Genomic DNA, 17,092 nt, shown 5'->3' with positions numbered 1-17,092 from the left:
AGGTTGAAGGAACTGGGTATGCTTAGCCTGGAAAAAAAGAGGAGACTGAGAGGAGATAGTTCTAGTTACAGGTAGGTAGCCATGTTGGTCTGAGTCGAAACAAAATAAAAAAAATTCCTTCAGTAGCACCTTAAAGACCAACTAAGTTTTTATTTTGGTCTGAGCTTTCGCGTGCATGCACACTGTGTATCTGATGAAGTGTGCATGCACACGAAAGCTCAGACCAAAATAAAAACTTAGTTGGTCTTTAAGGTGCTACTGAAGGAATTTTTTTTATTTTGAGAGGAGATAGGATTGCCATCTTCAAATATCTAAAGGGCTGTCACATGGAATATGGAGCAAGCTTGTTTTCTGCTGCTCTTGAAGGTAGGACTCGAGGCAATGGCTTCAAGTTACAAGGAAGGAAATTCCGACTAAACACCAGGGAGAACTTTGGGGTAGTTAAGAGCTTTTTGACTGTGGAATGGTCTCCCTCGGGAGGTTATCTGTCATAGATGCTTTAGCTGAGATTCCTGCATTGCAGGGGGTTGGACTAGATGACCCTTGGGGTAGCTTCCAACTCTACAATTCTATGTTTCTATGACTTTGTATTCACAGGAGTGCATCTATGATTCTATGAAATCATACATAATAGTAAGACATAATAATAATAAGCAGGAAATATAAGGAAGTTGTTAATGTTTGATGTTTTACTGTATTTGATGTTTTAATTTGCTGCAAGCAGCCCAGAGTGGCTGGGGCAACCCAGTCAGATGGGCAGCATATAAGTAATATATTATTATTATTATTATTATTATTATTATTATTATTATTATTATTATTATTATTATCCTTCCCATCGGGATCCAAATGGCAGCAACTCTCTCAGGCTCTGCACACTCATCCTATTCACTTCATCTCTGTGAGAATCACATGAGTTGCACATTGCCTACATTCGCCAGCCACAAAAAACCCCAACAAACTGAGTCGGTTTTGTCTCGTGGTGTCACAAGAGGGTGACTGCAGGCTAAGGTTATCCAGGCTATGCTTAGCTTGGCTTGGCATGGCATGGCTTAGAGGCAGCACCAAGCTTCCCTCTGCCTCCCCCATTCTTTTTTCTTCCAGCTGGTGAAATGTCACAAAGCAGAGGCTCGCTCTATATAGATTTGCAGCAGGGTCTACAAAGACGTTTTCATACATGAAAGAGCTGACAAGGATAACTTCCAGGGAGCTTTACTAGGAGTACAGCCACTGAAGCTAACAAGGACTGTCATGGAAAGAAAATGGAGGGGGGGGAGTATAGCATGGAAATGCTTGGACAGCTTCAGAATGGCGCAGTGGGCGAAGGTCTCTGGTTGCACCTGACAGAATGAGCCAGAGCTGTGAAGGGAGACGTTTCAGACAGGGAGTGCCCTGACACACAAACAGGAGGTGGGCATGCAGTGTCTCTCGGCCTTTCCTAGCTCACATCCCTTGGCATACATGGAAGTGAGCAGCTTAGAGCTCAATCCAAGGACTTGCCCATCCTGCTTCCAACAACATTAGAGAATGATCAAGGGAAGTAATAGTACCACTGTATTCCGCTCTGCTTTGGTCAGACCTCACCTGGAGTACTGTGTCCAGTTCTGGGCACCACAGTTCAAGAAGGATACTGACAAGCTGGAACGTGTCCAGAAGAGGGCAACCAAAATGGTCAAAGGCCTGGAAACGATGCCTTATGAGGAACGGCTTAGGGAGCTGGGTATGTTTAGCCTGGAGAAGAGAAGGTTAAGGGGTGATATGATAGCCATGTTCAAATATATTAAAGGATGTCATATAGAGGAGGGAGAAAGGTTGTTTTCTGCTGCTCCAGAGAAGCGGACACGGAGCAATGGATTCAAGCTACAAGAAAGAAGATTCCACCTAAACATTAGGAAGAACTTCCTGACAGTAAGAGCTGTTCGGCAGTGGAATTTGCTACCAAGGAGTGTGGTGGAGTCTCCTTCTTTGGAGGTCTTTAAGCAGAGGCTTGACAGCCACATGTCAAGAATGCTTTGATGGTGTTTCCTGCTTGGCAGGGGGTTGGACTGGATGGCCCTTGTGGTCTCTTCCAACTCTATGATTCTATGATTCTATGAAAGCCTCTAATGAGCTAGTCAATCACTCATTAGGAGGAAAACTTCACATTCTTCCCATGCATGCTATTCTCGGGGTCCTGCCCTTGTGGTCTCTTCCAACTCTATGATTCTATGATCCGCCATTCTCCACTAGCGCTGTGTGTGTGCACATTGTCCAAGCCAGCCTTCTCCAATCTGGTACACCCCGTGCTCTGCAACTGCCGTGGTAAGGATTCGGGAAGGATCCACTGGTAGGAAGGATCCCGTGGTAAGGATTCGGGAAGCTGCCTTATTTTAATGAGGCAGGCCATTGGTTTATCTAGCTCAGTGTTTCTCAAACTTGGGTCTCCAGCTGTTGTTGGACTACAACACTGAACACTGAACATCCCTGCTAGCTAGGGATGATGGGAGTTGTAGTCCAAACACAGCTGGTCAGTGAGCATCACAGTGGAGCAGGGATTTGAACCCTGTTCTCCCAGGTCCTAATCCAACACTCTAGCCACTAAGGTAAAGGTAAAGGACTCCTGGCAGGGGCGTACCCATGATCAAAATTAGGGGGGCAATGGGCGGGGAGGGGCCACAGTGGGAATGTGGGTGGGGCTAAGCTCTGGAGGCGCGCTGGGACTTTGGCTGCCCCCTCCGCGCCTCCCAGCTGTTCCGAGGAGGCGGCCCCAGGCTCCCGCTTCCCGCGCGAAGCTACGGAGGCGTGCGGGGAGCATAAGCCTGGGGCCACCACGCTGCGCCCCTCAGCCTTTTGCTTCGGGGGGGGCAATTTCCCCCCCCCCGCCTACGCCCATGACTCCTGGACAGTTAAGTCCAGTCAAAAGCGACTATAGGGTTGCAGCACTCATCTTGCTTCAGGCCAATGGAGCCGGCATTTTTCCACAGCTTTCCAGGTCATGTGGCCAGCATGACTAAACTGCTCCTGGCGCAACAGAACATCCCGGCGGAAATCAGAGTGCACGGAAATGCTGTTTACCTTCCCGAGGAGCGGTACTTACCTTATTTATCTACTTGCACTGACGTGCTTTCGAACTGCTAGGTTGGCAGGAGCTGGGACAGAGCAACGGGAGCTCACCTCGTCACGGGGATTCGAACCGCCGACCTTCTGATCGGCAAGCCCAAGAGGCTCAGTGGTTTAGATCACAGCGCCACCCGCGTCCCTCCTAGCCACTACACCACACTGGCTCCACATGGTTTCCATGTTGGAACTGAGCAAACATGTGTTAGTACCTTTGAACTCTTCAATGAAGCATGAGATGAGCGAGTCCGGCCCTTTCATCCGACTTCCTCTCCTGCTTGTAGCAGCAATTAGGACTCCCCATGCACCCTACTGTAAGTGTGTCTGGAAGTTAGATAAAAGGGAGAATGACTGAGAGAAGCCACGGCTACCACATCTCCAGTTTTGCAGAAGAGTTCAAAGCTACGTGCCCTTGTTCGTCAGATGCGTCTGACAAATTTGGCCTATTTAAAGTCATCACTACAATAACGGATTTGTTAATCTAGAACAGACATCCCCAAACTTCAGCCCTCCAGATGTTTTGGACTACAATTCCCATCTTCCCTGGCCACTGGTCCTGTTAGCTAGGGATCATGGGAGTTGTAGGCCAAAACATCTGGAGGGCCGCAGATTGGGGATGCCTGATCTAGAACAGCATTCCCCAACCTGCTGCTCTGCAGATCGTTTTGGACCTGACCTCGCCTTCAGCCCCAGCAATGGTCAGGGATGGTGGAAGTTAAATGTCCAACAGCATTTGGAGGGCACCATGTTGGGGATGGCTGATCTGGAACATGCTACACAAGATGTGCTTCTGCATTTTCTCTGAGTTGTGGCCTTAAGCCGTTTCCACGGATGACCACTAAATTAGCTTCTGCGGTTCCGATGTCCTTGATTTGCATGTCAAATCTAGATTGGCAAGAATATGCATGCAATTTTTTATTTTATTTTTCAATGGCTTTGCCTTGCATTTCCCTTTGGCCTCCACTAACAAAACTCCTATTCCAGACTAACAGCTGTTCGAAATCTCAGTCACATTAAAGAAGTGAGCTTTTGGTGTTCTATAGCATGCAGTTTCCTGGGACGTTTGCATGATTTGTGAAAGTGGGCTTAAGTGGGAGCACCTAACTGGACTGTATCCGATGAGAAATGGCTGAGGGACATAACAGACTAGATTTTGGGTGCAGCAGAATCTATTCCGTTAAGAAAAATGGGGCCCTGTCCCAGCATTTTGCCATTTTCTCCCTTCTTAGCCACGTGCTGGTTTTTTTCCTGGGGAAATCTGCAAATTTAATGCAGAAAGAGAACAAGATGGGCTCATGAGGAGAATGCATGCGAAAGGATCACATAACAGATAGATCTGTCAAATCCTTATAGGAATTTTTTTGCTTACATCCTAAGGCATCTGCTGTGCATCAGTGTTTATTTAATGTCCGGGAATATCAAGGATGCGGAATCATGCAAGAGGGACGGCATCACCTGTTCTTAAAGTATTCAGAATGGCAAATGCTCTGTGATCCTCAGGCCCAAAGCAGTGTGTGAATGTGCTTGAAGAGGAAGACAAGGTGGCTCAGAGCGAGTGCCCCAGAGTTACAGCTGCTTAAGCCTCTGGGCTTGGTGCGCAGAAGCAGAGTTTCCCAATATCCTGAAGAAGAAGAAGAAGAAGAAGAAGAAGAAGAAGAAGAAGAAGAAGAAGAAGAAGAAGAAGAAGAAGAAGAAGAAGAAGAAGGGATCACAGGAAAATGCAACCAGGGTTCTCAGAAGTCTGTCATCCTTTGAACTAAGGCCTCATCATACAGCAGCATCATACCATTTTAAACAGCCATTGTCCCTGTGCAATAATCTTGGGAACTGTAGTTTAAGGCAACTGTAGTTTAAGGAAGCTGGACTGACTGTTAAAGCACTCTTAAGAGCTGGTGGGTTGGGTATGGGGCGCAATCCTACTGGGAATATGCTGTCAAAGCAGACCCTCCCCCCACACCACATGTCAACTTTGACCAATAAAATTTTATTCCATTATACAACAATACAATGATACAACTATACAACATAAACCCAATGCATTGTGACTTCCCTCCTCCCACCAAATGGTAAACTATTTCAATCCTCTCTTGTATTATCTAAATTTCACCCTGTGGAATGCCCTCCCACCAGAGGTCAAAGAGAATAACAATTACCAGACCTTTAGAAGGCATCTTAAGGCAGCCCTGTTTAGGGAAGTTTTTAATGTTTGATGGATTTCTGTATTTTAATGTTTTGTTGGAAGCCGCCCAGAGTGGCTGGGGGAACCCGGCCAGATGGGCAGGGTATAAATAATAAATTATTATAAATTATTATTATTATAAATTAATTACAATCTCAATGATATAGGAATTATGTCATTACCGCTAGCGATTTCATTCCGTTGTAATTGTCCTTAGCGTAAACAATACCGTAAATTTACTCCACTCTATCCGAAATTTCTCGCCGTCCTGATCCCGGACTCTAGGGGTTAATTTGGCCATTTCCATATAATCTAGTACCTTCGTTTGCCACTCTGTCAACTTTGATGAGATGGGACTGAACTGCCCACCTGTCAGTCACATGGTCGTGATGTCAGGTGATTGACAGGTGGGTCGCCTTGCCCACCTCTCAAAGTTGGCAAAGGGGAGCGCAGGGAGAGAGATTTTTATTATTATTTCTATTTAAAAAATCATTAGTTGTTTCATCTTGCCCCAAGGCAATCCAAAAAGACTTATAACCAAAAAAGATGAGGATCACCAGGCCAATAACCAGGGGGTTATGGTTTTGTTGTTTGGGCTTAATTAATTACTTATGTTTTAATCTTGTGTTTTAGTCTGTGAACTGCCCCAGAATCTCTTGATGAAGGGCGGTATATAAATTTAATAAAAAATAAAAATGGTTGCCAGCCCTGCTTTAGGTCATTGATGGTCATCTCAATTGTCGGGTTGGTTGACATGGTCTAAAGCTCTGCTTTATAATTCTTTAATCCTCCTTTTATAGCTGTAGTTCGTTTTGTGTTTTACTATATAATCCGCATTTCTCTATACAACACCCAGAGGCTGATAGCTATTGGGCATCGAGTAAGGAAAACCCTAACCCTACTTCCCTAGGAGTAAGCCCCGTGGAATTCAATAGCCTTAATTCTGAGGAGACATGGTTAGACGTTTTATTAGTAAGCAAAAAATAAAATTTCATTGAGGCAGAATTGACATGGGGGGAGGGAGGTGAAAATTATGGATGCAACTGGGTAGAGAATCTGGCTATCCAGTTCATTGGAGTCTTAGATGGACAGAATCCTAGCAGTATAATACTACAGGTGTCTGTTCAGAACCATTGGGTTCCACGCGGCTTCCTCCCCAGATAAGTGGGTATAGGATTGCAGCCTCCGTGCAACTGAGGCTTACAAGCCGAGCTGCACTCTTTAAAAGTGCTGATAATAAATATTATTAGTGGCCCAGCTGTAAGATTCTGCTAACTGTGGCTTGGCAGCATTTGTGTCAGCTTGAAAGAAAGCACAGGTCTGTTTCATGTCAGATTCCTTTGGCTGTATATAGATCTGTCCTTATTTAACACTCGCCTCCAGCTGTGTGTGGCTAGGCTCATTAGTACTCCCGAAAGGACATTTTATTACACAGTGACACTTCAGAACAACTCCTTTATTTTGTGTTCATTTCCCCACCCCCACCCCCACCCCTCGGCCCTTTGAATAAATCATCAAGAATCAGTTCCTTTATAGACGGCCCAGGCAAATGCTGTATCGGTGCACATCAAAATAGCCGGGAAGGCTGCAAGCCAAAAAGCCGTCTTAGGAACGGCAGGGGGATTTCAGGAACTGGGATCAACAGATAGGATTGTTGATGCCAAGTATAAAAGCATCTAATCTTGTTTCCCTTCAGCCAAACGCCCAAGTCTGGCAAGTGGGGACTTTTTGCCTGAAGGCTTTCTGTTGCTCACATTCACTCGCAGCATCATGCCGATCTGTAGGTGCTGTCCTCACTTCTGGAGGCTTGGAGTGGGGAAGGTATTTTTTTAAGGATTCTCAAATGTTCCTCGAGGGTCCCTCTTGTCGCCAGGGATCTCCTCCCAACTCCATGCCTTCCTGCTTTTAGTATACCTGAAGGAGCGTCTCCACCTCCATCGCTCTGCCCGGACACTGAGGTCCAGTGCCGAGGGCCTTCTGGCGGTCTCCTCGCTGCGAGAAGCCAAGTTACAGAGAACGAGGCAGAGGGCCTTCTCGGTAGTGGCACCCGCCCTGTGGAACGCCCTCCCACCAGATGTCAAAGAGAAAAATAACTACAGTACCAGACTTTTAGAGGACATCTGAAGGCAGCCCTGTTTAGAGAAGCTTTTAATCTTTAAGAAAGTAGTGTATTTTAATATTTCTGTTGGAAGCCGCCCAGAGTGGCTGGGGAAACCCAGCCAGATGGGCGGGGTATAAATATTATTATTATTATTATTATTATTATTATTATTATTATTATTATTATTTAAAGGTAAAGGGGCCCCTGACCATCAGGTCCAGTCGTGTCCGACTCTGGGGTTGTGGCGCTCATCTCGCTCTATAGGCCGAGGGAGCGAGCATTTGTCCGCAGACAGCTTCCGGGTCATGTGGCCAGCATGACAAAGCTGCTTCTGGCGAACCAGAGCAGCACGCGGAAACACCGTTTACCTTCTCGCTGGAGCGGTCCCTATTTATCTACTTGCACTTTGATGTGCTTTCGAACTGCTAGGTTGGCAGGAGCTGGGACCGAGCAACGGGAGCTCACCCCGTCACAGGGATTCGAACCGCCGACCTCATCAGCAAGCCCTAGACCAGGCATGTCAAACATGCGGCCCTCCAGATGTTTTGGACTACAATTCCCATCTTCCCCAACCACTGGTCCTGCTAGCTAGGGATCATGGGAGTTGTAGGCCAAAACATCTGGAGGGCCGCATGTTTGACATGCCTGCCCTAGACTCTGTGGTTTAACCCACAGTGCCACCTGGGTCCCTATTATTATTATTATTATTATTATTATTATTATTATTATTATTATTATTATTATCAACCAACCACATACACCCATGGGACACCCTCTTTACTAATCAGGGGAAGTGTACGGTCTAAGGGGTGGCAAACTCTGAGCTCTGCTTTCATTGCATGGCCTCTGCTGTCATTGCATGCGGTGTTGCGAGCTCAGCAAACTAAGCCACCGAGGCCATATTACCAGCCAACTTAAATACTGTCATTTGTGTTGGGAATTCCAACAGATTCCCTAGCGCATTGTGGCTTTTGTCTGACTGATATCACAGCAAATGGAACCTGTTCTAATAGTGGATTTCCTTGCATGTTATTTTAATGATTTGGGGGCAAAGACCTCACCTTGCCTTGATCACACGTGACCTAGGGCCTTTTTATGATAACAGACCTCAAGTGAGAGCCTCTCTCTCTGCCCCCCCCCAACACGTCCGCCTGTGGGGTTTGTGTAACAACCCGCCACAATGCTGCTAGGACGTTGCTCGTGAAACGTTACGCTTGCCGAGCTTTCAGTGCACTCATCGTGGGGAAGCTAGGGAGGATGTTTTTGCCAGCAGCAACCATTTGTTGGGTGGGTGGTGTTTGTCAGAGCAACACACACATCCCAGGATATGGAAAAGGCAGCATTTCAAGCATCTCTGGCTGTGGAACGCAAGAGCAATACGCAGTGATTGAAACGGAAGTAGAGAAGCAGTGGTTTAATGTTAAACCTCAGTGTACACACAGCCATTGTGAGAGGATAGCTTGACCGAGCTAGGCTCTCTCGATGATATCCTAAGTTCCTTCCTTGAGTGTTCAGTTTCCTTTCCTTTTCTTTTTTAAAAAAGCAAACCTCTAGCACTTTTACTTCCAGAGCTATAAGGAAGGCCCTCAGACATGCCGAGTTTGATTAGATTTCGGATTTCCTCAAAACCTGTTGGGACTACCATGTTACAAATGAAATCACTTGCCCTTATTGGATTTAATAAAGTCAGGGGCATTGTTAGGGGCGGTCCAGAGGCTGGGTCTATTGCGCAGGGTCCCTGATCTCCTGCCTCTATTTTTAAAGTGTTTGTTTGTACTTTTATTACAGGGCAGCTGGGCACACTACAGTGCCAGTCAGACTCCAGTCAGCTCCCAGATTAATTTCCAAAGGTGTACACACACACACACACACACACACACACACACACTGTGCCAAACCCAGAAATTCCAGTTAGCAGCCAATATCTCAAGAGCAAGCTGTACCACCAGGAGTCAGAGATGGCTCCCCCTCCTTTGAAATGCGGTCCAAATGTGCATCTATACATATAAATTAACATATGCTGCTTTATCCAAATGTTCCCTATCTCTGAAGTACAAATTTTACAGCACCGTCTGATGCATTTCTACTCAAGAGGGTAAGTCCAATTCAGCCTTAAAAGCCCAGCCAGAGCTCAATGCTGAATCCAAGGAGGCTTTGTGCACTTATCTACAAATGAGATTAACTACAGTGAGCAATGTCCTCCCTTGATGGATTTGTGAGCCCATCCCCAGTCTTCGAGGGGTTCCAGTCACTTTACCCAGGTCTGTGCTCCAGAACCAAACCCAAAGTGCCATCAATGGTCGCTGGTGCCCATTGAGGCTGGAAGGGCGGTGGGCAGAGAGGCCCAACAGTAGGCGGAGCCACAGCCAATGACTGGCCTAAGCCACAGCCAATGAAATGCAGAGGCAACTCGTTCTAGTTTTGTCCCCATCCTCCTCCTCGCTGGGTTCTACAAGGACATGGGTAGGCAAACTAAGGCCCGGGGGCTGGATCCGGCCCAATCGCCTTCTTAATCCGGCCCACAGACGGTCCGGGAAGCAGCGTGTTTTTACACGAATAGAATGTGTTCTTTTATTTAAAATGCATCTCTGGCTTATTTGTGGGGCACAGGAATTGGTTCATTCCCCCCCCCCAAAAAAAATACAGTCCGGCCCCCCACAAGGTCTAAGGGACAGTGGACCGGCCTGCTCAAAAAGTTTGCTGACCCCTGTACAAGGACAACACTGAGACTAATACCATTGATAGAGGTCATGAAGGGAGCCTTATGAGGAACGGCTTAGGGAGCTGGGTATGTTTAGCCTGGAGAAGAGAAGGTTAAGGGGTGATATGATAGCCATGTTCAAATATATAAAATGATGTCATATAGAGGAGGGTGAAAGGTTGTTTTCTGCTGCTCCAGAGAAGCGGACACGGAGCAATGGATTCAAACTACAAGAAAGAAGATTCCACCTAAACATTAGGAAGAACTTCCTGACAGTAAGAGCTGTTCGGCAGTGGAATTTGCTACCAAGGAGTGTGGTGGAGTCTCCTTCTTTGGAGGTCTTTAAGCAGAGGCTTGACAGCCATCTGTCAGGAATGCTTTGGTGGTGTTTCCTGCTTGGCAGGGGGTTGGACTGGATGGCCCTTGTGCAAACAGCAAACTGGAGTAGATGGGGCCATTGGGCTGATCCAGCAGACTCTTCTTATGCTCTTAGTTTCTAAAGAGGAAATTGACAAACCTGGACTAGTTGTAAGTAGGCAGGCAGGCAGGCGGGCGGGCGGGCGGGTGGGTGAAGGCAGGCTGAGGTTGGTGCAGCAGTGCCCACCTGCCCTAATGGACCAGCCTCAATGTTATTCGGGGATTGCCCAACCTACCTCCTGGCATCTAAGATCAGATAGAAGTTCCGAGTGCAAATATACTTCCAGCCATTCCACTACCAAACAGAAAATACGTTTCTTTTCCCACCTCCTCCGCCTTCCCTCAGAAACCGTGGGTGTTCTTTGTAACAATAATAGGTGCAATATTTTTAGAAATATATTAAGGGTTATGGGTTGGGCTCCCCCCCTTCCCCCCCCCCAAGTTTCACATTCTCCTTTAAAATGGTTTCAATACCGAAAACTATTACTCACAAATAATACAGCAGGGGGGTGACAAGAAACACATTTCGGATGCCAAGATTGAATAGACCTCCCACTATATTCCAACGGTTTAGATTGTAAAGGAACACGAGCTCCGAAGCAAATTGCCAGCAAGGTATCTGAACTGGACAGGGCCAGGCCAAGCCAATTTACCACCTGCGGCAGAGCAGCAAATGGCAGCCCTCCCCACACACCCTGCACCTAAGCCAAAGGGCAAAGTACCAAAAGCCGGTCAAGCTCTTTTGACTCGAAAATCCCACAATCGCATCTCCCCGGCAGCAAAGAATACAAGAATGACCAATTAAACAGCAAACCACTTGCTGCCTTTTCACGACTTCCAAAATCTGATGCCTCTTCTATTTGATAGTAGAACCGGCCCCAGCTCAAGTTCTTGGGAGCAAGACTTCTTCATCAGGCTCCTCTCATTTGAATGGTGGGACACAGGCCCTTCGTGAGGGCAGGGGCAAAGGAGATCTGGTAGCCGATTTATTTCCCCTCCCCATCAATGCTCCTGCATCCTGGAGTCAGCTGTTGGCACCTGTCTGTCTTGAGAGACTGTGGAAGATTGTGCCGTTGGGAGGTGAATTTAGCATGATCACGTTAGCAGCTGGGGGATGCAGTTGGTGACCATCTCTGAGCTCTGTGGGCAGGGGCGGACGTTGGTCTTTCCAATTTCAGCAGTGCCCTGCGCAAGGCCAAAATTCAGCACCCTCCCTGCCTCTCGCCTTCCGTTCTGCTCAATTCACTGTTGCTTGCAGCACCTTTTGGCACACCCTAAACCCTAGGCGGAACTGGTAACGCTGCCCTAAATCCGCCTCTGGCAGGAGATTGTAAAAGGAGACCAAGTATTATTTTTGTATGCGACAACCGCGGCTAGGACTTTGTTAGCCCAAAAATGGAAAACCCAGGAGTTACCGACAATTGAAGAGTGGCAGACAAAAATGATAGACTATGCGGAATCAGCAAGACTGACTAGCAGGATCCGAAACCAGGGAGAGGCAAAGTTCCAAAAAGACTGGAGTAAATTTGTGGACTATATGGAGAAGAACTGTGGAAGTTTAAAGACACTTGCAGGACTGAAATAAATCCTACGAAATGACTTTAAACAGAAGGAGTAAAGGAACTGCGAGATAAGAGTTGATAAGAAAACCAGATGAGGGGAGGGAGGGAAGTCAAAGCTCGGCAGAGCATTGGGAATTAGAGGTAGATGAATAGGTGTTAAAAGAGAAAAATTGTGTGTGTTTTTGTTGTTGACTGTTTTGTTTAATGTGTTTATTTGGAAAATCTAATAAATTGTTTTTTTATTTTAAAAAATCTGCCTCTGGCAGTGGTATATTAAGAAGGTGCAGAAAGTGCGAGTTGAGATTCTGTCTGGTTACCCCAAAGACTTAAAAGAGGGACAGGATCTTGTGGTCCTCCAGATAGCAATGGATTCCAACTCCCATCAGCTCCAACCACTGTTGGCCATTATCCCACGGCAAGGGATGATGGGAGTTGTAATCCAACATCTGTAATCCAACCCCAGGCTCCTCCATCCCAGCAATATAACCAAGTGAAGATTAATCTTGCAGGGGCTTTGCAAACACCTTTTTTTAAAAAACAAACAAACCAAAAAGAGACCTTATTATGTTGTGTGTGAATGCTGAGCAGGGCAACAACATGCTCTGAATGTGAAAACTATTGCAAAACCCTTAAGCGGCAAAGAAAACCCTTTTCCAACAGGCAATGCTGTGCATCTTCTCCCCTTGGTTCTGTACTCAAAGACACTGCGGATGGGCTCATAAATCCCTTCTCGTGGAAAATACACTTGACATGCAAATCTGCATTAATTAATAAAAGCTAAAGTCACAGCAGTGCTTGGGGTCAGTGACTCATAGAAGCAAAGGTTTGTTTCTGCTGTACATTTGCTGCAGGGTATCTTCTCTCTCTCCTAAGGCTATGGTGATGTATTATACAAGAAAAGTGTGTGAACCAGAGGTGAAAGCGAATGGCTTCCATGGTGGCAGAGTGTCACTATGACTCTCCCCTGGGTCTTTTCAGAACAGCTTAAAAGTTTCTCCTAATTTCTCCTTGTGATACTGTTAATTTCTGGAGGAATATATCAACCTAATGGAGACATCACGTTTGTTAAATTCCTGCACGTTCCACTGAAGTTTGCCTTCCTCCTGAAGTCCAGAACACTGCATTTAATTGAAGGTGTTCTTGGAGTAGCATATAGTATACTACACTGTTTGTTTGTTTGTTTGTTTGGGTTTGATTTCTAAAAATATATACAGTACTAGCTGGCCCTGCACGCGTTGCTGTGCGTTAGTCTGTGAAATGGAGGTTAATAGCCCCCCTTCAGATACCCCTGAGCCTCAGAGTCCCCCCGAGTCGAGGCGAGATACTGTGAGGAGGGCAGGTTTCATCCCTGTGTCCCCCCCTCTGTTCTGACCCATTACGTATCCCTGCCCTCTATTCCCCCCCCCCCACCTCCACTTGGCCTAGTCTGGAAAGCGGCCTAGTCTGCAAAGCCGAGGTGAGATATTGTGGAGAGGGCAGGTTTCATCCCTGTGTCTCCCCCCACCCTGTTCTGACCCATTACTTATCCCTGCCCTCTATTCGCCGCCCCCCTACCTCCACTTGGCCTAGTCTGGAAAGCAGCCTAGTCTGTCTGATAATGGCCGCCTTGGTGGTTTCAGTTGCTTGGTTGATGATGTCATTTGGTTTGTGGGTGTGGTTTAGATTTCACAGGAAGGGAGGGGGTGGAGGAGGGTACTACACCACTTGAGGGTGCTGTTTGACTTGGTGGAAAACCATGTCTACACCTGCCCAGGTGTGTGATTTGAGGGATTTTTGCCCCCAACAACGCTCGGGGAGTGGCCTGGATCATTGTGCCAAAATTTCAGGACGATCGGTCAAGCGGTTACGGAGAAAAGTGTAGAACGCAGTTTCACAATTTTTACATTTTTATGTATATAGATATTCCTGTTATAGAGAGATGGTGTGGTACATTGGTTAGGTACAATGCTTATTTTCTTTAAAAAAATGTTTAGTGGTACTCTCATTTTCCTACTCAAATTGAAATACTGCCCCTCAATGAGGCCAAACTTACGATTCACAAAATGTTTAGGGGTATGCATACCCTGTGCTCTTGCCGATGGAGCCAATCCTATATTCTGAGATAAAACATTCCAGGAGAAAATCAGGTATAAAATATACATTCAAAGCAAAATAACGAACAGGAAACCAAAATGTCTTCTCAAGGATTTCAAAGCAAGACATTACAAATGAAGGCCGAGTCTAGAATACACATTTAATGTAGCAAATCTGACCATTGTTTATCTTTAACATTTCAAAATAAAGCATTACTAAAGGAGGTCTAATATAGAATGCACATTTAAAACAGCAATTAGCAAGAGAACACAATATTATCCTGAACATAAAACAATCCGCTGCTTTTGCTGCCAATGGTGGTTCATGGCAGGCAGGGGCAGAAACATGGAACTGATGACCCGGGTCTGCACTAAGAGACCCAGTGAGAAGCAGAGAAACTCCAAGATGGTGTGACACTTGCTGAGGTGCTGCTGAAGTACTTCATGGAACAGCTGACTGCCACAGCCTGAGACCTTACCTGTCCGCGGACTGTCTTGCCAGAGTGGTGCATGCCCTAGTTATCTCCCACTTGGTGTACTGTAATGTGCTCTACGTGGAGCTACCTTTGAAAGTCTCCTGGAAACTACAACTAATCCAGAATGCGGCAGCTAGACTGGTGACTGGGAGCGGCCTCCGAGACCATATAACACCGGTCTTGAAAGACCTACATTGGCTCCCAGTGCGTTTCCGAGCACAATTCAAAGTGTTGGTGCTGACCTTTAAAGCCCTAAACAGCCTCAGTCCACCCCCACCGTTCTGCCTGGACACTGAGGTCCAGCGCCGAGGGCCTTCTGGTGGTTCCCTCACTGTGAGAAGTAAAGTTACAGGGAACCAGGCAGAGGGCCTTCTTGGTAGTGGCACCCGCCCTGTGGAACGCCTTCCCATCAGATGTCAAAGAAACAAACAACTATCTGACAAGAAGAAGAAGAAGAAGAAGAAGAAGAAGAAGAAGAAGAAGAAGAAGAAGAAGAAGAAGAAGAAGAAGAAGAAGAAGAAGAAGAAGAAGAAGAAGAAGAAGAAGAAGAAGAGTAGTTTGGATTTGATATCCCGCTTTATCACCACCCTAAGGAGTCTCAAAGCGGCCAACAATCTCCTTTCCCTTCCTCCCCCACAACAAACACTCTGTGAGGTGAGCGAGGCTGAGAGACTTCAGAGAAGTGTGACTAGCCCAAGGTCACCCAGCAGCTGCATGTGGAGGAGCGGAGACGCGAACCCAGTTCCCTAGATTACGAGTCTACCGCTCTTAACCACTACACCACTCTGGCTCCCAAGACATCTGAAGGCAGCCCTGTTTAGGGAAGCTTTTAACATTTGATGAATTATTGTATTTTAATATTTTGCTGGAAGCCGCCCAGAGTGGCTGGGGAAACCCAGCCAGATGGGTGGGGTATAAATAATATATTTATTATTATTATTATTATTATTATTATTATTATTATTATTAGGCAAAAACTCTGAACAGGAGCATTCCTGTAAGGCGGCACAGGTATGCTGCAACTTTTTTGTTGCAGATCCCACTTGCAATGTCAACGAGGTTCTCCTCGATGTTCCCGCAAAGCCTAGTTATACATTCAGCAAGAATACCGTGCATAGCTGCCCCTGTGGTAAAGTGAAATTATAGTGTGCCTGCTTTTCTTATTTTACTGCCAGAGTTTTGAAGGATCGTCTCCAATTACAGCCTTGATGCCACCTTAGGATTGATGCCTTCTTTGGATTCCTGCTGTGTGCTCTTTTTACATTATGGCTTCATCCACTGCTATTTTATTTCATATCTCAGTTCCCTACCTTCCTGTCTTATTGATTCATAAATATGTATTAAGAAAAAGAGAGAGAAAAATTATTATAGCACTTCCAGGAAAGAAAGAATGGGGCGCGCGGTGCATATGCCCGTGTTTGCGAGAGTGCTGTGCATTGCCCCTCGGCCATTTCTGCCAACCTCTCCATTCAATATGAGGAGCCAGCCTGCTCCCCGCCCTCAGCAAAGGAAGATCTGCCCTTGTGCAGACTTTACTGGTGCCCTCCTACCCATGGAAAGGTTTGGGTGGCCAAATTTCTCTTCCTAGTTCTCAAGCATTGTAAGATTAAAATCGACTGCATTGATGTGGGTTTATCTGTATAGCTCAGGCTTCCCCAAACTAAGGCCCGGGGGCTGGATACGGCCCGCAAGGCTCTTTTATGTGGCCCCCAGTGACCCCTGCCACCCGCTGCTGCCGCCCGCTCTTCCGGGCCACCAGAGTGTCGGAAATAGCTTGTGCACGTGCGCAAGCGTCATTTCCAGCGCACTTCTGGGCCAGAGGAAGCCCATGCACATGTGCACAAGCTATTTCTGGTGTTCCAGTGACATGGAAGTGCGCCAGAAATTGTGTGTGTGCACACATATGGGCGTGTGATCCCACGCGCTCCCACATGCTCCGGCCCACAGCGCAATCAGCGCTGGCGGCACCGGCCCTCAGCGGCGGAAGTTTGGGGACCCCTGGTATAGCTTTTATTAGTGCTGCCCATGCTTTATTTTAAGAGTTTTTTTAAAAGATGTCTTAGATGTTTTAATCTTGTACTGAGAAATGTATCTTTTTCTGACTGACGGTTGAATAAACAATAATGATGATGGAAAGGTTTGTATATGTGCACCAGTGTGGCATTTATGTACAGTTCATGTGCTTTGCAAACCTAATTGGGCCATATTGTCAAAGAACGGATTTGCAAAAATGATACATGTTAAAATATGAGTGACACTGCACACACCTTTGTAATTCAAGAAATCTTTAATATAAAATATTTTTTTAAAAAAAGAGCTCCGAATCTAATTCTGTTTTGGTTTCCTATAGCTTTGTGAGTCACCTCATCTTTTTTCTCTGGGTGTCTTTATTTTCATGGGAGATGGGTTGGAGGGTATGGAACAGGATGCCCCTATTTTCACCGGTGGCACTGTGTGGTTTTCACACGGATGGCGCTGTGGTCTAAAC

The sequence above is a fragment of the Zootoca vivipara genome, chromosome 3 (genome assembly GCF_965207765.1).
Source record: "Zootoca vivipara chromosome 3, rZooViv2.hap1.1, whole genome shotgun sequence".
Lineage (NCBI taxonomy): Eukaryota > Metazoa > Chordata > Lepidosauria > Squamata > Lacertidae > Zootoca > Zootoca vivipara.
Note: the sequence above shows the minus strand (reverse complement) of the source record.